This window comes from Castor canadensis, chromosome 18 (genome assembly GCF_047511655.1).
Source record: "Castor canadensis chromosome 18, mCasCan1.hap1v2, whole genome shotgun sequence".
NCBI lineage: Eukaryota > Metazoa > Chordata > Mammalia > Rodentia > Castoridae > Castor > Castor canadensis.
The window spans coordinates 46,001,994-46,023,339 of record NC_133403.1 but is presented as its reverse complement, the minus strand read 5'-3'; the positions used below and the strand labels follow the sequence as shown (position 1 = coordinate 46,023,339).

Genomic DNA, 21,346 nt, shown 5'->3' with positions numbered 1-21,346 from the left:
TGGCTCTGAACCCACTGCATAGCCAGAGGCCCGTCCACACCTCCTTTAATCCAGAGGTGTGTGGTAATTCCTCCTGTCCCATGGCCTGTTCATTTTTCCATAGCATCAACGCTGTTAAAGGAACTTGTCATCACTGTCCATAAGTCTGTAGCTATACCCCCCCCACCTCCAGAACAAAGCGCCACAGCACAGGGACCCTGTCTGTCCCCTCTGCACCCAGCACAAGTGGCATGCACAGCAATCCTCACTGCATCAACTACCGTGGAAATGCAAGTTCACGGGCAGACAGAAGCACGGCAGAGAGCGTAGGAGTCAGAAAGAAGAGGGCTGCAGAGGATGCAGGATGGGGAAGGAGGAGAGCTGTGTCCTCCCCAGCACACGCTGCTTCCAGAGAAAGCAGCCCAGTGCTCAGGAAAATGGGTGCCACTGACGCGCAGACCCCCCTGAGAAACTGGGGGCCCGAGCCATGCAACCTCAGGCTCCAGACAGTCAACGGGAACCTCCAAGGGTCAAGTCTTCCTTGACCATGCGGTTTTCCCGGCTGTGGCCAATGTGCGGGACCCCACTTGAATGTCACCTTGGGGAACCACCTGGTGCCTCTGAGACAGAAAAAGTGACCCACCTCTGCCCAGGGGTATTGGACTAAGAATAGAGCACTGTCAAATCCTGGTAACTCACTGTTAACGCTAGTGACAGGCCTCATCCCAGGCACCCTTTAACGCTTATTTTTCCTCTAAACAGGCTAACACACTGGGGCCTGGGTGATTGACTCTGATTGACAGCTGTCACACCTCCCCTGGTGCCAGCTGCCTTGAGCACAGGACTGTCCGTCTCACAGCCGGCTGGACGGTCCTCATGGCAGCCCTGCTGCTCTGAACACTCCATGGACGTCTGAGGAAGCTGCACGGCCACCACAGCTGCTGGCTGCTGAGGCCCAGCTCTGGCTCCCGAAGGCCCCGTCCAGCCATGACTGGCACACAGCTTGTGCCAGACGTTTTGTCATCCCAGCCTCGGGGAGCTCTGGAGGACCTGCAGCCATTTCCACCCAGGCCAGAGGGGGCGCCCCTCCCCTGGTGGACCAGAGGAAGGAAGGGCTGCGATTGGTGCCAACATGGCCCTTCATTTGCATGAAGGTCTGCTGTGATTGGTGCAAATACAGTCCTTCATTTGCATAAGGGACTGCTGTGACTGGTGCAAACACAGTCCTTCATTTGCATGAAGATCTGCTGTGATTGGTGCAAACATGGCCCTTCATTTGCATGAAGGTCTGCTGTGATTGGTGCAAACACAGTCCTTCAGTGTATGAAGGTCTGCTGTGATTGGTGCAAACACAGTCCTTCATTGTATGAAGGTCTGCTGTGATTGGTGCACCCTTGCCACGCCCCCTTTCTGGGTATATAAGCAGATTGTTTGGCTCACTTTCTCAGTTGCCAGGAGGCACTGTCTTGTGATGACCTCCTGGTGTTGCAACCTAAGGCAGATACTACGGGCTTCTCTCCAGCGGCCTTTTCTTGCCTGCTCTTGATCTTTATCATCAGTAGAATAGACTGAGCTGGTGACGCTACAGGAAACCGCAGAAGTGGCGTTGGAGCAGTGGCACTGGCAAAGGTGGGTAAAAGAGGTGGAAGAAACAGCAAAGGCTGTGAAGAGCTGAAGTTGAGAAACTGCAGACCCCAGTTGCTGGAAGAGTTCCAGGAAGCTTCCAAGCTTTGAGGGCCAGGGGTCCCAGACACCCAAGAGCTGGCTGTCAAGCACTGAGCCTGACACTCTAGTCCTGAGAGCTGTAACACCAGACACTGGCAGGAGCTGAGGGTCCCAACACCTGTGGTCAGTTGTAACACTGCAGGTGCTGCCTGCTGCCGCCCACTGCTGCTGGAAGGCCAGGATTGCAATAGCCTCCAAATGCCCAGGTCACTGGAGGTTAAAGCCCAGAGCAACGAGCCTGCAACCTGAGCATCCAGAGCCAGAAGTTGCTGGTTTCTAAAGCCTGGAGCAATTGTCCCCAACTCTCAGGGCTCAGACCCCAGCCTCCCAAGACAAATGCCCTCCATCAACATTGAACAAGGAGGCACATTGGTATATGTCACTTGGGTCACTTAAAAGAAGTATATAAAGCAAGCTGATGACTGGAGGAAGCCAGGACCAGCCCCAGAACCCCCAGGAAGACCCGACGCTCTTCATTTCCTGCGGTGTGATTCGGCTCCAGGGAGAGCGAGTGGCCTAGTCACATTTCTCTGGCAGGCCTCTGAGCTCCTGCCCTGCGGAGGCCAGAGCTGAATCACTTTTTCAAAGGAAATTCATACCCGGCCAGCGCACAGCAAGCAGAGCGTGTGTGGTCTGGAGGGAGGGCAGACAGCGTTCACTTGGGTCTAGGGCCAAAATCACCGCTCAGAACGGGCCCTCCCTGCCCCGGGCAGGTCTCAGAGGTTCCATCGCCGGCTCAGCTCCGGGTCTGGGAAGAGGAGATGCCTGGGTCTGTGTCTGGAGAAAAGCCTTCAGCAAGTCTCCAAAAAAGGAGGCCTCAAGATTCCCAGGTGGGATGGGAGTAGGCATATTTTTAACATATGGGGGTGCAGCCGTGCCGGAGAAAAGGAGGTGAGTCATCTTGTGGGGCCCATATTTCCTTCCACAGAGAAATGTGGGGCGCTCGAGCAGCCCACGCACCTCCCAGTGTCTGGGTGAGGGACGGAAATCACTTCCATCAGCCAGCCTGGGGACTGGGCTGCAGGGATGGGGTGCCCCTCCCTTGCATAGTCTTCATCAAGGATGGAGGGAGCAGCTGCTGGTACCTGAGCCCCACACCCAGGGACCCTGCTGTCCTGAGAAGTGCAGGCGCCAGCAGAGAGCTGGCCCTGTCCCACACAACCTGGTGGTTCACCAGCTGCTGGGTGTGTGTCCAGGGGAGGGCAGGCGTGTGTCCTGCAGTGCCAGAGGCTTCCTCAGCCACCATGAACCAAATGGGGTTTGTCACCTGGTGGTTGATTATCCACTATTTATAGAAAGCACAGCCTTCTGCATAGGAAGGGGGAGAAAACATAATGTCTGAGGATCTCCTCGGATATTCCTTGTTTCGAAGTCTGTGTTGTTTTTAAGTATATAGTTTTCACCTATAAAGAAGTTGGGGAGACACTTGTCCATCACTGTCCCAAGCAGATGACAGTTGGCACCATGGCCCTTAATTCTGATCCTCAATAAAACAATGTAAGGGGTCAAGAGGCCTCATTCCCTCTGCAGGGGTCCAGACTCAGGCTGATCTCAGTAGAAGGTTGGGAACTACCCTGGCTGCCCTTCAATTATCTACGGACCAGAATGGGTGATGGCTCCCACCTTTAGGGAAAGCAAGAAGGAATGGGAGGGGTCAAGGAAGCTAGAGCCAGTCTCAGTCCTTCAGTGATTCTGACCTTTCTTGGTCTCAGTGAGTCATAAGTTACCAGCAAGGCAGAGGTAACCCCAGCCTAGCCCAACAGACCCAAGGTAGCACGGTCAGGGGCACCATCCAGCACTGACCAGGGGAGGTGGCAGGTGAGCAGACCCCAACAGCCTAATGAACTGAGCCTCCTGAGTGCCGGAGGTGAAAGCCTAGGTCAGGTGAGACCCCAGGACCTGGCTCTGCTGCTCTGCACACCCCCCAGCTGCACTGTCTACATTCAGATAGACTTGACTCTCCCACCCCATCCTGGCTCTGGGGAAAGGCAGGCAATGCCTGGGGATCCCCCACTCAGCCAGGCTGCTTCTGGGACCACAAGCTCCTTCTCGAGTGTGTGATCATTCAAGGACAGTTCCAGAGCCCTGGAATGTGGCACCCCATACCCTTCCACCCTGTCAAAATGCTGCTGAATGTTCCCTTCCCCAGCCTCCCAGGCCCGTGAGCCAGTAGAATCCGCTTTGGGCTGAAGGCCCTCTCCCGTCCATGGGAGGTGACTCAACCACAGTGTGCACACACAGCTCCCCATATGGTGCAGACATGTGCTCGTGTAGCTTCAGATTACAGCGTAGTCTCAGTCTTGGAGGGTGGCCTCCCCACCTCCTGACCTGCCTCTTCCCTCTTCAGGTGCCGTTGTCCATGGTCATGAGACACTGGATGGAGGACACACAGGGCTGTGTGGGACATCACAGGCCACAGCCAACAGGGACACACTAGGATCAAGAGACACACTGCCTCTGATCCAGAGGCCCCAGGACACTTAGTGTTTACACAAATGGGAACCAGAGCTCATCTGTTCATTGTCAGAGCTGGCAGAGTGGCTCAAGTGGTAGAGTGCGTGAAGCCCTGAGTTCAAACCCTACTGCTGCCAAAAATAAAATAAATAAAATTCATCTGTTCATTGTCAACATGGATGGGCCCTGTGGTCTAAGGACAGACCCACCCCCAGTGTAAATTCTAAACTGTGTGCCTCTGTGGCATCCCAGACTCTCCATTCTTATCTCAACTCATAAACAGCAAGTGAACCTGAGCCAAGTGAGAGACAGAAAGGGGAAATTGCTTTGACGTTTCAAAATACACAGAAAAAGAGAACTCTGTGAGGTTACCTGAGCCTCTGCAATTGGAACAGCTTCCCTCTAAATGGAACAGGAAGTGTCTTAAAATCACTCCTTGTACCAGTACCACCCAGCTATGAGATGCTCAGCAGGAAGTGACATAAGAGAGACCCTGACCACACACAGCCTTCAGCAGCTGTGATGTCTGGAGAACCTGCAGAGATGGACAGAATCCAGGAGAAGCATGGAGGCTGGGTGGTATTGGGCTGAAGGCTAGGCAGGACTGCCCAGGGGACAGCACGGCCCCAGTGAGGGTGTGTTCTTGGACGGGCCATAAGCCCTGTCCTCCCCCAGCCTAGAATGAACCCTCCACTGTCTTGAACAAGCCAGACCTATCATTTCTTGCACAAGTGGCCACCCCACGTCCTGATAGCACTGGGTCACCAGTGCTTGTCCCGTCCATTCTGTTGTAGGTCCACTTTCAAAAGAGTGAGTCAGCCCTGGGTCTGGCAAAGCTGTTAGCAAGATTCTTTCTATGTCTGTCTTGTTACTGAGATTTCCCAGGAACTAGGAGAGGGAAAAGCCCCTTCCTTGTGGAGCTGCTGGCCTCACCTATTCCACAGCCGAGTTAACTGAAGACTCAGAAACAACCTTCCAGGCAGCCCCCCAGTGCAGGAGGTGCTGACTTCCAGGTTCGGGTCACCTCTGCCTGGCCTCTAACACTGACTTCTGAGTCAGGGACAGATTCTGCTTGGCCTCTGCTGCTGACTTCCAGGTCATGAGTAGTCTCTCTGCTACCTCCAGCACTGACTTCCTGCTAAGGGGCTGTCTGTGTCTGTCTGCTGCTGTCTCTGCATGGCGTCCACCCTGCAGTGCACCAGTCTGGCACCCAGTCAGGTCATAAGCATCTTGTCCCACCAGCAGCAAACCTCTCCGTGTAAGACGAGCCCCGATGCTCAGTGGTGTCACGGCCCAGACCCACTCCAGGGCCAGAAAAAGAAACCTGGAAGGCTCTTCTCACAGAACTGTCTTCTCTGCGGGGTAGTCTCCATCCTGTAGAACAGCCCGGCAGGTGCACACCTTGGGTCTCTGCTGTGGCTGGCTACACTCTGCGAGATGGGAACTCCCAGTCCTCTGGAAGGGATGAATGACACTGAGTTGTCTTTCTGCCCGTGACTGTTGGAAAGTGAGGAACTCTGGTGATGAAGTTGGCAACAGAAGCCTCTGCTCACTAAATTCATGGCACAGTTCTGAGTGTCACATCTTAAATGAGTCCCACTCATCAGCCCACTCAGAATGTTTGCACTTTATTGTGACATTGGGGCTTACTTTTGAGCTCCCCTTTTTGTGGTGAGTACTAAAATAATACATTGCATTCTTAAAGACCTCATTTTTCTCTTGTTCCCATGCCCTCACCTGTGCTCTACTTATATGTCCAGTAAATCACCTCCTGCTGAGGAGAACAAAGCTGGTGTCTGTGACTGACATCCAAACCCCCAGTCCTGGGCTCCGACTGCCAGCGCCTATGCTGAGCTCCCCGGTGACTGCATAGTGGTGACAGTCAACTTTTCTAGCACCTGTTCTGAGTGATTTACCTGAATGAAGCTGTTCAAAACCTATTGCACCCTCAGAGCATTGGCCATGGCTGCCCCATGTGCAGATGAGGCCCTGAGGCCACATCGTGAAAAGAGGGACTTGCCCCAGGTGACACACTAGCAAGTGGCCAATTCAGGATTCACAGCCCCCAGCCTGATTCCAGAGCCAGCTAAGACCTGCCAGGTGCTCCACCAGGGAGAGCCGCATCTGGCTTTGTCCTTCTGTCTCTTGCTTGGAGACTGAGTTTTCCTACAAAGGACCCTGCTTCCCCACCTCGTACCTCAGGGACTCAATGTCACTCAGACCCTGTAACTTCAGAGACAGGGAGGCTTCTGGGCACCCGTGGCTCTGTCAGCTGCACGACCAGGTGGGAAGACGCCCACCTCCCAGAACACAGAGGCCACAGCACCCATGCATCCAACTCCATCCAGTGACGTGTTCCAGGAGCAAAGAAAGTGGCAAAGTCGAAAAGCCATGTGGCACCGTCCCTGCATGGCCAGGCTGCCCGCTGAGGGTGTCCTCTTCACCTCAGCCTGGCGTCAGAAGGAAAGCAGCACCTGTCGACGCCCGCCGTGGAGCGGCAGCTTTTCAATGCGCTTCTGAGCTGGGCTGCTTGAAATCTCCCCTGGGGTTAACAGTGCTGCTTTTCTTCCCTCTGTTCTTATTCTATGAAGATACCCAAAGTGTTTAAGTCTAAAGACCCAATTGCTTTATTTATTTGGCGATCACTGGCCTCTATCCCAGAAGCACTTGGGACAATTTACAGAAACAAGTGGAAAGTGTTACTAACGCCAGAGTGACTTTAAATTTTAAGAGAAATAGATACACCGTAGTGTTCCAAGAGGCCTTTGCGTGAAGTCTTGCCACAAGTGGGTACAGAGCCTCAAGGCCTCGTAGCAGACCAAGGGTGACCAGAATCTGGTCAACCCACCCTCCCTCTTTGCCTGTGCTTGGTGGGCAAGATCAAAGTCCTCTCATTCCTGATGCAGTAACTGGAGCTGTTTCACAACAGGCCAGACAGACCCTGAGGTGGGGAGGACACCCACTCCCAGGTTGCAGTCTAAACACTGACCGCTAGGATATGATTGTCCTCTGTGTGCAGGACTGTGAACCTCAGCAAACAGCTTCAGGAGCCGAGCGGACCCCAGTGTGTCCAGAGCCCCTCAGCCCCATCGGCACCAGCAGCTCAGAGATTTGTGGGTTTCCAGAACCAGCCTGGGTGTGGCACACTGATCTGGTGGCCTCAGGGGTGTGGCTACAGTATCCAGGGCATGGCTGAGCCTCCCTGAAATCTCCCTCTGGATGGACACATGCTCAGGGACCTGAAGTAGAAGGGTGGGGACTGGAGTGTGCCTCAGTGGCTCATGGGTGAGCCCTGGGTGAGATCCCCAGCACCACCAAAAAGGAATACTGAGTAGAGGATGGGGAGGCCCACTTGGGTCTCAATCAGGAGGGTGGCCTCAGCGGCCTCTGCTCAGAAATCAAATCAAGAGGGGTCCCGGGAGGCCCTGCAGGCCAGACTTAACCTCCTCAGGGGACCCCGGCAGAATGGATGCTGTCTAACCAGAGTCATTTTCCAGCTCTTCTTACTAACAGAACCAGTTTTTCTCAGGGTGGAACATGCCCAGCTGAGAAACTCGAAAACTCTATCTGCAGTCCAAGTTTGGGAATTCCCTAAATTTCAAAGGCTGAACTCGCATCTTCCCCATGCTGCTCACAGCCTTCCCTTCCTGACATGGGCAATGGACACCTCTGGACCTCACTCCCCAAACTGGGAATCTGTCAGTTTTCCAAAATAAAGGTTGCAAAAAGAGTTAAAGCAGTATTGAGTCACCTGTGACCTGGCCAGGTTTCTCACGGAAGGAAACACAGCTCAGACAAAGGATAAAGTCCCCTACTATTGAGCCAAAGATTTTATTAGCAAAGCCTCCTCTTGATTTTCTGACTTCTGCCCAGGAACTTGGAATTGGTTCAGCTAGTTAAGGGGCAGAAGGTAACAGGTTGTCCAAAGTTCCCAAGGGACCAGGCTGGGCACGGTGTAACCCTCCTCATCCTCCCGCAGGATGTAATCCTAGCAGGAGAGGGGGCTCTCGGGGACCATGGGCACCACCCAGGGGCTGGGGGCTTCCTGACGATGACAGGTTCTGGTGTCATAAGCCTCACTGGTTCCAAAGTCCGCAGTGAGGAGGAAGGAAGGGTAATTAACCAGATGATTCTGGAGCTGGTGGAGTGGCTCAGGTGGCAGAGCAGCTGCCTAGCAAGTGCAAAGCCCTGAGTTCAACTCCCGGTAACGCCAGAAGGAAAGAGAAACGGACGCCTCTCAGCCCATTCACATAGCTGAATCTCGCAGGGACAGTCCTTCCAGGTCTGCACACTGAATGCTCGTGGGAGAAGCTGAATTACCTACAATGCATCCCAGGAGGAGGGGGCTCCAGGACGCCATCCCACTCCAGCCTCATCCAGTTAACATGAATACTGAGCCTCTGCGAGGCCAGAATGCTGCGTCCTAGTGAGCTCAGCCCAAGGCTCAGACAGGAAGGGCACTGAGCACCGTGGTGCAAGATCATTGTGAGTTTGCATCCTGCATTCCAAAGTTTTCGATTACAAGAAACGAAGAGTAGCTCTTCATAAGACCTTCATCGGAGAAGGAACAATTTTTTCCAGGAAGCACCATGTTTCACAGGCAGGGGCCACTGACTCTGAGTTTATTAGAAATAGAATAAGCACCAAATCCCAGCTGTGCTGGCTTAGTGGCCATGGATGCTGAAGGACCCAAAAGGGCCTGCTCCCACCAGCCTCTGCGATGGGCACTGCCATCCAGAAGTGACCTCAGCTGGCTTTTGTATGGCCTGGCCCAGCTAGCTGTGTGCAGTCAGAATCTACACGGACTGAACAGTGACCACACTCCACCAGATGCTCCACTGCTGTGAGAACAAAATTAATGGACATCCACACTGAGTGACACAGATGGGAATTCTGACAAAGATTTTTAAAGCAACCATCATAAAAATGCTCCCACAAACAACCACAAACACACTTGGAGCAAATGGAATCAGAAGGTCTGGGCAAACAAGTTATGGAAACAGCCAAGATGCCCCACCACTGATGAATGGATTAAGAAAATGTGGTATCTATACACAATGGAATTTTATGCAGCCATGAAGAAGAACGAAATGTTATCATTCGCTGGTAAATGGATGGAATTGGAGAACATCATTCTGAGTGAGGTTAGCCTGGCCCAAAAGACCAAAAATCGTATGTTCTCCCTCATATGTGGACATTAGATCAAGGGCAAACACAACAAGGGGATTGGACTTTGAGCACATGATAAAAGCGAGAGCACACAAGGGAGGGGTGAGGATAGGTAAGACACCTAAAAAACTAGCTAGCATTTGTTGCCCTTAATGCAGAGAAACTAAAGCAGATACCTTAAAAGCAACTGAGGCCAATAGGAGAAGGGGACCAGGAACTAGAGAAAAGGTGAGATCAAAAAGAATTAACCTAGAAGGTAACACCCACGCACAGGAAATCAATGTGAGTCAATGCCCTGTATAGCTGTCCTTATCTCAACCAGCAAAACCCCTTGTTCCTTCCTATTATTGCTTATACTCTCTCTACAACAAAATTAGAGATAAGGGCAAAATAGTTTCTGCTGGGTATTGAGGGGGTGGGGGGGAGAGGGAGGGGGCGGAGTGGGGGGTAAGGGAGGGGGTGGGGCAGGGGGAGAAGTGACCCAAGCCTTGTATGCACATATGAATAATAAAACAATTTAAAAAAATAACTAAAAAAATTTTAAAAATAAAAAAAAATGCATTTCAAATTCAAAATAAAAAAAAAGAAAGTCTGGGCAAAGAAGTAGAAAATCTAAGCAGAGGGACTGTGGCTCACTCCTGTAATCCTAGCTTCTGGGAGGCTGAGATCAGGAGAATGCTGGCTTGAGACCAGACCAGCCAGAAAAGATTGTGAGATTCCCATCTCAACCAGGAATAGAACAGAACAAAAGAGCTGGACACGGCAGCATGTACCTGTCATCCCAGGAAAACAGGAGGTTTGCAGCCCAGGCCAGCTTAGGCAGCAGGTGAGACCCGCATCTCCAAAATAACCAGAGCAAAAAGGGCTGGAGATGTGGCTCAAGTGGTCGCACACCTGCCTAGCAAGCGCAAAGCCCTGAGTTCAAATCCCACTACCTCCCCCCAAAATAAAAGATACGAAGGAGAACCCAAGTATAAATTTTGGAAGTAAAAACCACAATAGCTAAAGTTTAACTTTCTCTATCAACATAGAGAAATCAGAGGAGAGAGAAGTTGGAAGCAGAAGAGAACTACAGAAGTTACACAAGTTGAATAATAGAGAGAAAAGGAAGAGAGTCCCTCAGAGACCTTGGGACAGTAACAAAAGGACTAACCACTGAGTCACCAGAGTCCCAAAGGCTGAGAGAATATTCCGAGAAATAGTGACTGGAATTTTTTAAATTTGGCAAACCACATAAACCCATGGTTTCGAGAAGCAGCGCAAACCTCCAATAAAACCGTTCATACCGTAAGTGACTTCTAAAAAGTAACAACAAAGGAAACACTTCTGGAAAAATCAGCTAGGGAGAAGTGGCACTTAACCCGTGAGTGGAGCAATTCAGGTGTCAGTGGATCATCAGGAGTCAGCAGGACGGAGGGGGCGCACACTTTGCGAGTGCTGGAGGAAAGGAACTTTCAAGGCTGATTCTTTCGCTACGTGTCCCAGGCTGTCCTCAAACTCACGATCTTCCTGCCTCTGCCTCCTGCGTGTTGGAATTACAGATGTGGACCAGCATGCCTGGCTCAACCTTGAATTCCGTGCCCAGGGATTACATCTTGATGACGCAGACGAAGTAAGGGTGTCATTAGACAAAGAAAAAGAGAGAGAATTTGACACTGCAGACCTGCGGTAATGATTGCAAGTACATTTCTTAGAAAGGAAATCAAAGAAGGAACCTTGAAACATAAAGAGCAAACCAGTGGGTCCTGCCCTGCCAATGTGCACAGCTGTCACTTCCTCTGCAGCAACGGCCCAGCAGCTGCCCAACAGTCTACATGGGCGGGACCCCTGCCACGGCTGGGCGGCGCCTGGGCTGGGCTCTACGTCCTGGGGCAACTCCTCTGACTTCTGCCACTCTCCTGTAATCCATCAAGTTACAGAGTCCCAGAAGATGAGTTGTGTTGGGACCAGGGCCTGAGCTCCCCCAGAAAACTCCTCCCGTCTCATGGAGGTGCTGGCAGCAGCTCGCTCCAGTCTTTCTTCAGACCTCCTCTTGTCTGCATCCCCTTTCACCTCCTGGGAGGACTCTGGATTCAAGGCTCGTCCTGACCCAGGTCATTTCTTCTGGAACCTCATGTTGAGTACATCTACAGGCCCCATGTCTAAAGGAGGTCATGTTTTGAGGTTCTGAGTGGACATGAATTGTGTGGGACATGGTTTGCCCTCCACAATGGCACAGTTATGTAAAACAAGATGGCTGAATTTTTGCCTTCATCACTTCCTGTCTCCCTGGATGGCTACAATTAATTCCCAACTTGTTTTCTCTTTTCTTCCTTTCTTTCTCTCTCTCTCTCTCTCTTTCTCTCTCTCTCTTCTTCCTTCCTTCCCTCCCTCCCTCCTTTCCTTCCCTCTCTTCCCTCCCCTCTCTCCTTACAGTACTGGGGTTTGAACTCAGGGCCTCACACTTGCTAGGCAGGCGCTCTACCACTTGAGTCACTCCGCCAGCCCTTTTTTTGTTGTTGGGTATTTTCAAGATAGGGTCTCACAAACTGTTTCCCTGGGGCCTGGCTTCGAACCACAACCCTCCTGATTTCTGCCTCCTGAGTAGACAGGATTACAGGCATGAGCCACTAATGCCCAGCTTTCTTCACTCTTGTTCATCTGTTTTTGCTTCTCTGTGCACCATGGACAACCGGCGTCTGTCATTTCAGCCTTTGTGTCTTTATGAGGAAATGAAAGGTATTAAGAGGAATAGATGGTGAGCACCTATATCGTACAATTTGATGACTTCAGAGGTTGTCGTTGCCAGCACCTCCAAGACACAATCAGCCCAAACCAGCCCTTGAGTTTGACCTCCAGACTAGAAAAAGAATACATCTCTGCTGTTTCAAGTCACCTGCAAGTGGTCACCTGTCACCTCAGCTCCAGAACATAGTCCTCAGTGCCAGGTAGACCCTGCTCGCCACCATTTCCCCGCCAGTCCCATGCCACCCTGCTCAACCTGGAGGAAGGTCTAACATCCATCACGGTAGAACCCGGTGATGTGGACCAGACCAGCTTCACGGAAGCCTTAGAAAATTGTCAGGGGGCTGCGAGCAGAGCTGCTTGAGGTGTCAGGCCTGCTCCCCACAGCGGTGCAGTGTGCCCACCGCCTGCAGCTGCTTCCTGCACTTCCAACCCACACCGGTGTGGCTGCCAGGTTGTCCCTGGATCACCTGTCACTCAACCACCACAGACTTAGTGATAACCTTTCCCTGCATGTCTAACCCCAGCTCTGTCCACAGCGGCGTGGGGAGCCCCAGACCCAATCAAAGTGCCACCCTGGCTGTCGATGCAGTGACTCCATGTCCGCAGGGGCTGTGACTTCCCTCTGCTCTGCCTGGAGCTGTACCACCATCCCTGTCTGCACGCCGAGGTGCACCTTGCTTCACTTTGCAGTCAACCATCTTGTGTGACCCAGGCCAGGCTCACGGGAAGGGACTGAGCCCTGGGACTCCTACCCTGTCTCTGCCTTCTGCTCCGTCAGCCTCACCCCGCCCTTGTCAGGGCCCCTGAATTGCTCATGGAATATTTGTGTTTAAAATTAGTTTTTTCTGGACACCTGGTTAGAATTTGCCTGAAGTGCTCCCCACACGAACTTCCTTCTGACGTCATGGGGCTGTGACACAAGGAGAAGAAGTGAGCACTAATCTGCTCAGTCTCTTCCAGGAGTCCTCCACACGCTTCCTGCCCCGGAATTCTGCTGGGTCTGGGTTTCCACGTGGCTGGGTCTGAGGCTCTCGAAGATGGTCTTTCTTGCAAGGGGAACAGGCTGTGGGTTCTGAATCCATCATTCGAGTTATTCTTGTTCCTAAAGCCAGGGCTCAGAATTCTGTCCCTGAGCCAGAAAACCTTCATCCTGGGTTGCAAACCGCACTACAACCTAACCGTGTCGCAAGTGTTCGTCTGATGCTACGGCCTTCCGTCTGCCCACGACCCTGAGCCGAGGGGAAGAACGCACTGTCTTCGCGACACCCTGCCCAACACGGAATTCTCGACACCATTTTTTCAGGCTGGAGGAATTGCAGGCAATCAGGACATTGCAATGATAGTTACGCCCGAGGGAGAGGGAGCAAAACCTCCCAGGAAGTGCGGTACTTTCATTTCTGCAGAAATCATGGCATAGATTCCAAAGAGGACGCAGCCGTTGATAACAGCACCTCGTGCGTGGGGCCATGTCAGAGTGATGCCATTTCCCACGGGAGAGGAGCTGCCTTGCTTAGAAGAGAAACTGGAAAATTTGCACTCTGGAATTGCCTGAGGAGGGCCGTGCCGCGCCCCACCATGGCTCTCGCCAGGGTCCTCGTGGTTCCTACCTGTGCTCTTCCTGCTGGTCTGCTGTTCCTGTCTGCTCCTCTTTTTTTATATGTTCATAAATAAAAGCGTTTACTCCAATTCCCTGAGCCTCCAAACACACACGCTCAAACCTTAAGTCAATAAAGAAGACACACAGCTTGTCACTAGAGATCTTCCCCGGTATTAAAGGATAATTTTGGGGAAGGTAAGTCGTGACTGTCACACAGATGTAAAGTGAGCATGTACAGAAGACATTATTTAACTCATTAGCTAACAAGGTGAGTGGGAAGGTATTGCTTTCTCTTCAAAGGAAAAGTCAAAGAAACGCGTAAATGAGCCCATCTTGAATGCTGAAATAAATTTGCCTAATAGATACAAACTGGTCAATATCCACAGGAATCGACTGAGCCTCTGCCAGATTAAATTTACATTTCAGTGGAGAGAATTGTCTGAACCCTCATCAGCATTCCGTGAGTTACAGAGCTGTGAGGCAGCGGCAGAGAACAGAGCCCGAGGATTCAGATAACCCCAAGTGATGCCCGGCTGAAGGCATCAGCACTCCTTCTGGTCTGTTTCAAAGTCTTGCACAGATTTTTTTCCCCCTCCACAAAAATCTAACTTCCCAAACAAAAGACGTAGCCAGGTTCAAAAATTAAATGAAGTCTTCCTGCATCAGAAATGGGATGGAAACACAGGCAAAGTGGGCAGCTGAGACTCATACCAAGGCCATGCTAACTGGCCCACCAGAACCAACCAGCACCTGGGGCAAGGCACTTCTGTAACCAAGACATCGGGTGACGGAGAGCCACACCTGACGGATGGGGGGGAACCCTGAGGGGAGCTTGGGCGTGAGACCCAGGTAGAATCTGACAAAGTCCCTGGTCCCTAAAATTGAAAAGGTGCCCAGAGAGGAAAGGTGCCCTGAGGGAGAGCCCTGAAACTCCGCAGAGGGTCCTGTCGAGCCTCTGCAGGTTCTTGGTCAGATCCTACAGTGAGAAAGCTACGTGGGCACGGAAGGAATTGCCCGAAGGATTACAGGAGACCATACCAGAGTGTACACGGGGCAGAACTGCCCAAGGCATGGCAGCTGGAATGGAAAACCTCAAACTTACGCAGAGCAAGGAAGGGCGTTGTCTTACCAGATGGACAAAATGACTGTCTGGACAGCAAGTAGTTTAACAAAACAACAATGAGTGCAAAACCCAGCAATTCCACTCATATAAAGTCCTAGAAAATGTAAATTGACCTACACAGCAGTCACCACGGGATGAAGGGGAAGGGAGGAGTGGAGAGGTGGTAATAGGGACCAGGAAACTCAGGGTGGCACACATGTTCACGAGCCTCACCTCGTGATGCTTTGTGGGGCCGTGCACTGCACACTTAAATATAGGCAATTGCACCTCAATAAACCAGTTTTTGGTTCTGTGTTTGCTTGTTTACAGGTGAAGCAGCCCTGGGCCTGGGGCCTGCACAGAGCGGGGCTCTGTGGGTGAAGGGGCACAGGAGCCAAAGGGAGACGGTGATGGGGATGAGTGACAAATGCACGAAAACGTCAACCTCGCGCAGAATCGGACCTCAAACTTCCAAGTCTGGCGACACTGGCGAGCAGCTAGCGGTGATGTGCAGGCAGTGTGGCAAAGCCAGCAAAACTGAAGTTTTCTTTCCCCCAACTCCCAAATGAAGCTAAATACATAGCCACCAGTAGGGTGACAGCACCCCATCTCAGGGTATCACAAACATACCACCTCCTGCTTTGGAGCTTGGGTTTCATCTGGTCCCTAGTGACAGAGTGACGCTCTCTGCATTCACTTTAACTGTTGCTATGAGTCTAAAATTCGGAAAAACAGCCCTGTTTATGAGGTTGTTGTGGGGTGATGGCCAATTGCTTCTGAGATGATCACCTGTCATTTCCGGGCCACAAAAAACCACTTTGGTCCTTCTGCCAAGCCTGTGCTTGCATGGAAAAGCTTTTACTCAAAAAAATACACATTTTCCTCACTCAGCAGAGCAGTTCAGCGGAATTAAGCAGCTTTGAACAAAGAAAGGCTTCCAGGAAAAAAATGAAACACTTATCCATGCGGTAGCCCCGATGGAGGACAGGCAGCTTGTGTTTGGCACAGGACAGCAGAGGGGTGGGAGCTGTGGGAGGCCCTGGGCTTGGTCAATGCCAGTGTCCCCTTGGTGGCAGTGCAGGTGCTATCCTGAGGCAGTCAGAGGACAGGAAATGACAAAGCATTGGAGATCAGAACAGGAGTGTCCGTGGTGACTTGGAAATCTGTGCCCATGTAAGACACAGAGCAGCCCCCGGGAGAGGACTGTGACCTCCTGCTCCATACAGTGACGTCATGTCCTCTGGGGCCAGGGAGTCCCACAGGTGTGGTTTGCACTGACACCAGGGCCGAGGTGCTTCAGGGACCCAGCACCCTCTCCAGGTCTTCAGCTTCACAGCTTCCCGGCTCAAATGTGTCCGGGAGACACAAACCTCCATCCTGAGGCCAGGTTCCACCATTCCTGGCCCTCAGGTCAATCCTGTGAAACCCTCAGGAGAGGGCAGTGCCCTGGTTTGCAATTGCTTTCACTGTAGAATCTACTCCCATTTCTGTCCACTTTAATCCACGTTCAAGTTCACAGTAGTATGGCTCTGGTGTCCCTGTGCAAGAAAGCTGCACAAGCACAGCGGTCTGAGCTGATCAAAGAACTGGATCCTCCCACCGTCAGGAAGCTCCTACCTGGGCCCTGGGAGTCTTCCTTTAATCCTCTCTGCCCCAGCAGAAGCGGAAACTGCCCTCGGGAGATGGTGCCGTACCCAGCAGAAGCTGTGCAGAGGAGGAGACAAGAGGAGGGGGTGTGCAGTGACCACACCAGCAGCAGCACCACTGTGAAACAGCAGGACGCCGGCCTCAGGACACAGGCCCTGGTCAGCACTGAGCTTGGGGCAGAGGACTCAGAGCCCCTTGCTACTGTGTGGCTGACTGCATCCCCTAAGCCTAAGCACGCAGATGGAAAGGAGGCTGGGGTATCAGGGACAGACATGAGGAGTCTGCAACACACATCAAAGCAAGGAGTGGAGACAGAAAAGCCTGCGAGCACCCTGGACGTGAGCCTAGGTTCATCAACATGAGCCAAACTTAAGTTCAAGCAGGTCCTGAATCCTTGGCCCACCCCACTAATTGTTTCTGCTAGCTATGGGTGCCACCAAGATAGCCTGACAGCATTGCACCTATGACAACAGTAACGATGAGTTATGCCGCAAAGACAGGGAAACTGCCGTGTTTCCACCAGTGGGCAGGGAGTTTCCCAGCTTCCTGAGAAAATTCCTGCAGCCTGGAAGCACCCCGCCATGTTCCGCGGGGATCAGACCCAGCGGAAGCAAAGACAGCTTCCCAGACCACACAGGGAGGCTCAGAGCAGCTGTCCTACTCATCCACGCTCTGAGCACTCCGTTCAGACCTCCTGACATCTCTCCCCCTCCATCCTCCAGCTGGACACCTGGCTTTGGGTGTTTTTGGGGTCTCCCAGTCACCCCAGCAACAGCAAGACCACGTCTGCTCAGTGGTTTGGCACATTGTCTTTTTCCTGTCCATCCAAAGCCATCCGCCAAAGGGTGGGCTCCAGGCTCTCCTGCAGTCACCCTGGTGGCCCTGCTGTCAGCCCCAGGCCAGCAGCATGCATTTGGCATGCTGACAGTGATTATGATTGTGCTGTGTGGGTTAGCCAGAAAGGCCACCAACCTCGGTAACTGGTGCTCACCAGGAGACAGTTTCCGTGTCACTTCTGGTATACAAGGTTATTGGTGGTGTGGTTTATGGATGAACACTGTGTTAACGAGAAACGCATCTCAGTGAAGACTTGAAGATGACACCAGTACTTCGTTCCCAGAATGCCTGGTAAGGATTGCCAAGGGTGAGTGGGGTGCAGCTGAGGTTGGAAGTTTATCAAGGTGAGGGCATGATGACGTGAGTGGAGCTCAGAACAGATGTCAGAGCTGCTGTGGCAGCGCTGGGCCCACAACCTGCTCCCTTAGGAGAGCTGGACACATGGCAGGGGATGCCGCAGGGACTCCGTGTGGTCCTCATATGGCCCTGGACTCAGACAGCACCTGATAAAGAGGGAGGCCAGAGACCAAGGGACTTGGCCATCGTCGGGTGATAGAAAGTGTGTGAAGGGTTGGTCACTTGAGTACACTCAGGTGCCACTGTGTCCTCTTACTCATCTCTTATGCCTGTTCTGGTTCTCCTCCTCCCCTCTCTTTTTTCTTCCCCACCCCCTCTTGCCCTGAGTTTTAGGAAAAGCTGAGGGCTGTCCAGAAACTAGCACTCAGAATGTCAGCCTGCTCACATTCAGGAGAGAGACTTAGAAGAGAAGGCTGTCCTGCTGTCATCTCCAAGTGGGCAGAGGGGAGGCTCTGTGCCGGGGCCTGCACCATGGCCCTGGTTCCAGACTCAGGGCGTCCACGGGGCCCCACCAGCATCTGCAAACAATCCTGCCTTCCCACAAACAGGGACCGGCCCCTCAGAACACAGAGCCTTTTATAGACACTACAAAAAAAAAAAAAACTGCTGGACCGACAACCTGTGATCATCGTGGAAGAAACGGTGGCTCTGGACCTCAGCTGGGATGGTACCTGGTTGGCTGTCGCTCCCTGGCACATCCAGGGAGCCCTATATCACCGCGCCCCCGACCCAAATCCTCCCAAAGGTCATGGGTTCAAACCCAGGGAGGTGGGCAAACTCCTCTGCACATCTGGATCACATTACGGCTGCAGCGCTGAGGGTGCCGGAAGACACCGGGCGAGCCCCTGGCAGCTGCACGTGGGCTGGGAGGAACGCACTCTCAGGGGAGGAGGACTGCGCAGAGGTGATCCGGCCTCTTCACCATCTGTGCTGTCCATGCAGACTGGTCCTCCATAGGTGTGCTCTGTTCGGCACCAGCCCTGTGTGCCCGGGGAACACGTGGACATCTGTCCTCTCCTGTCCAGCATAAATGAGCTTTTGAGAACCTCCACTAAGGACTGTGTCTTCTCCCTGCAGCTGGACACCATTAGTCACCACACTCGGCCTGGAGGGAGGTCAGGGGAGTGCGGAGACCCCAAGAGCCTCCTTCAGAGGGGCTGCTGGGGGACTTGAGGGGGGCCTCAAATGCCCACCCTGCTCCTGCAGGTAAAGCCCCCAACAAACCCCTAGTTGTGGAGGCCTGGTGCACTTCTTGCTTCTCTTGGGTGATGGTTTCAGTTGTGTACCTCTATTCAGAGAAGCAAACCCCATCTTCCGAGGGAACTAGGGGGTCCCTGGTTGCCATCAGGTCTGTCCCATGGCCCATTCCTACTCACTATGTGCCTGTGGCCAAATGGATATCATGGCTCCCTTACTGAGATGGAGCTTGCGTGGCCAGCACATACAGCTGGGTTCAGCTGCCCAGCATCACGGCTCTGAGCTCTGGGAAGGACAGGACAGTGACAGGAGTGAGACCTCCTGCCCACACTTGGTGGTGCCAAGGCAGAGGGACACACAATCACACACCGATGCTGGGCTGTGCTTGACCAGGACCGCATACCCATGGTGGGCGAGGCGGCATGGCTTCAATACGCACACAGCCTGCAGCTGTTTCCCAGTGCTTTTCCAGAGGCCCCAAGCCTGGCTTCTACTCCTGCTTGTGCAGTTCCTGGTCAGGGCTGGACCCACAGAGTTGGACCAATTCAATTCTTTATCTACCGGGAGGTCCTCACAGCTCTCCCCTCAATCCTCACAGATCTGCAAGAGGGAAGCTGGCAACCCAGATGGGGGTGCTCTGCACAGATGCAGAGGGAACACTGCAGGGATCCAGCTGCTCCTAGGGTGTCACCCTATCTCCTGACCTGCCTGTCCTCCCTGGCCCCACCTCTGCCTGTCCCACACACTCCCTCTGCCTAGCTCTGGGCTGGTGCATAGGAGACATGCAGGTTCCAGCTTAGAACGTGAAGAGCCACCCACTTGCCCATGGGGTCCAAGCAGGGATGGCAGCAGGCAGGGGAGGGGACAGCATTGCAGACAACCAGGCGTAACAGCCCCATGGAACGCAGATGGCTTGGCCAATTTCTGAATGTTCCCAATCCAGACTGTGTGTAAAAATCAACAGAGCTCCAGCTGCTGCCAGCAGGATCAAGTGGTTAATCTAGGACTTAAATCAATCCTGGCTTGGATGCTGCTCCCCTGGACCTCAGAGAATGAAGCACCATCCAAGTGTGTGCAATTCAGAAACCACAAGAGTGCTGTGGACAGATGCCGCTCTTCCTCCTGCTCACCTAGGTCCCCGGACAGGCCCACCCCAGGACCCGCCCAAGGCGATACGAGGTCTCGGGGTGCTGGTGGGACAGGAATGTGACATGTGAGCAGAGATCTGACATGAATAAGATGTGTTTCCTAGGTGGGAGGCCAACAGGTGCAAAGGTCCCCATGCAGAAGCATGTGTGTGCACACTCAGGTGTGTGTGTGTCCTCCCTGATTCATGCATGGCAATGTGTGCTCCAGCCCCTGGAGTCCTGGCACGCCGCTGTGGGGGCTCCAGGTCTTTGCAGGAGCCTCATCCATCTGCACACCTGCCTCTCCAGGTAACCAGGTATTTGCTTTTGTACTTCCTTCACTCAGCTCATGCTGTCCCAGCCTCTGCAAGCCTCCCCTTCCTGTGAGGTCATGGCGTGACCCCAAGTCACATCCTCCTTCCTGAGGAGGTAGCTGCTTCAGGACAGGAGGGTTCCATTAGGACAAAGGAGTTGTCTGGTGGGCTAAAACTCTGTTCCCATGAGCTCGTCTGCTCTCTTGCAGATCCTGTCCCAGGCGTGTGCAGAAGTGGCTTCCTATAGTCCTGGCATCCTGTATCTGCCCTCTCCCGCAACCCACTGCTCAAGAATGTTGACCCTGGAGTCGTCTAAAGATGGCTTCTTGTCAATCCTCAGCCCTTCTCGCCCTCATCCCCAAAGGCAGCACCCAACCTCTGCTCAGTGACATCCCTACCAGTTTTTTGGTGACACAGTGAGACAGTCACCTAGGACTGGCCAGGGCATCCAAGAAACACTTCACCAACACTAGAGGTCAGGACTTAAAAGTCCCCTGGGACCATCTGGGAGGGAGGATGACAAACTTCCGGGAAGTGCCCACCACCCTGCTCCATCAGCTCTGCAGACACCAGCCTTGCACAGCAAGAAATTCAGGTCTCTGGACAGAAATAGAAATTAAGACGAGAAGGTAAAAATCCCTCGGATTCTGAACACTGGCATCTATTTCAAAACTGGTACTCTCTAGGTCACCTGCAGGCTACACATGGTCCTAGAGCTGCCACACAGCTAGCTCCAATCCAAGCCAGCAAGGTTCTCCAGTCCCTGCCAACAACTCTACGAAGCTGGAACAGATCAAATGCCACTGCTCCTGTTTGAGAACCAGACAGCCTGCGACAGTGGTGATCTACCCAAATCCATGAAGCTGGTCCAGCTGTGCATCTGGGGCTTTGTGTGAGTTCCTTCACGACACTGGCTTCCAGGGCCAGGCCACCCACCCCCCTTACGCAGGGTAGTCACAGATGGCTTCAGGTCCCACGAGTGTGAGCCCACACTCTCGGGGTCTCTCTACTCAACAGCTAAGCATGTGTTTCAGTGCAGACTTGAAAGATGCTGACCAGGCAGGTGAATTCATGGCCACCACTGCTTCATGCTTTGCCTGATCTTAAGGAATAA

The 21,346-nt window shown here is 52.9% G+C and overlaps 1 protein-coding gene across 2 annotated transcripts in view; it reads right to left on the bottom strand.

Moving 5' to 3' along the window:
* The window catches only part of Adgrd1 (adhesion G protein-coupled receptor D1), a 120,479-nt gene that overhangs the window by 42,637 nt on the left and 56,496 nt on the right, over positions 1-21,346 (bottom strand). The window lies entirely within an intron of this gene.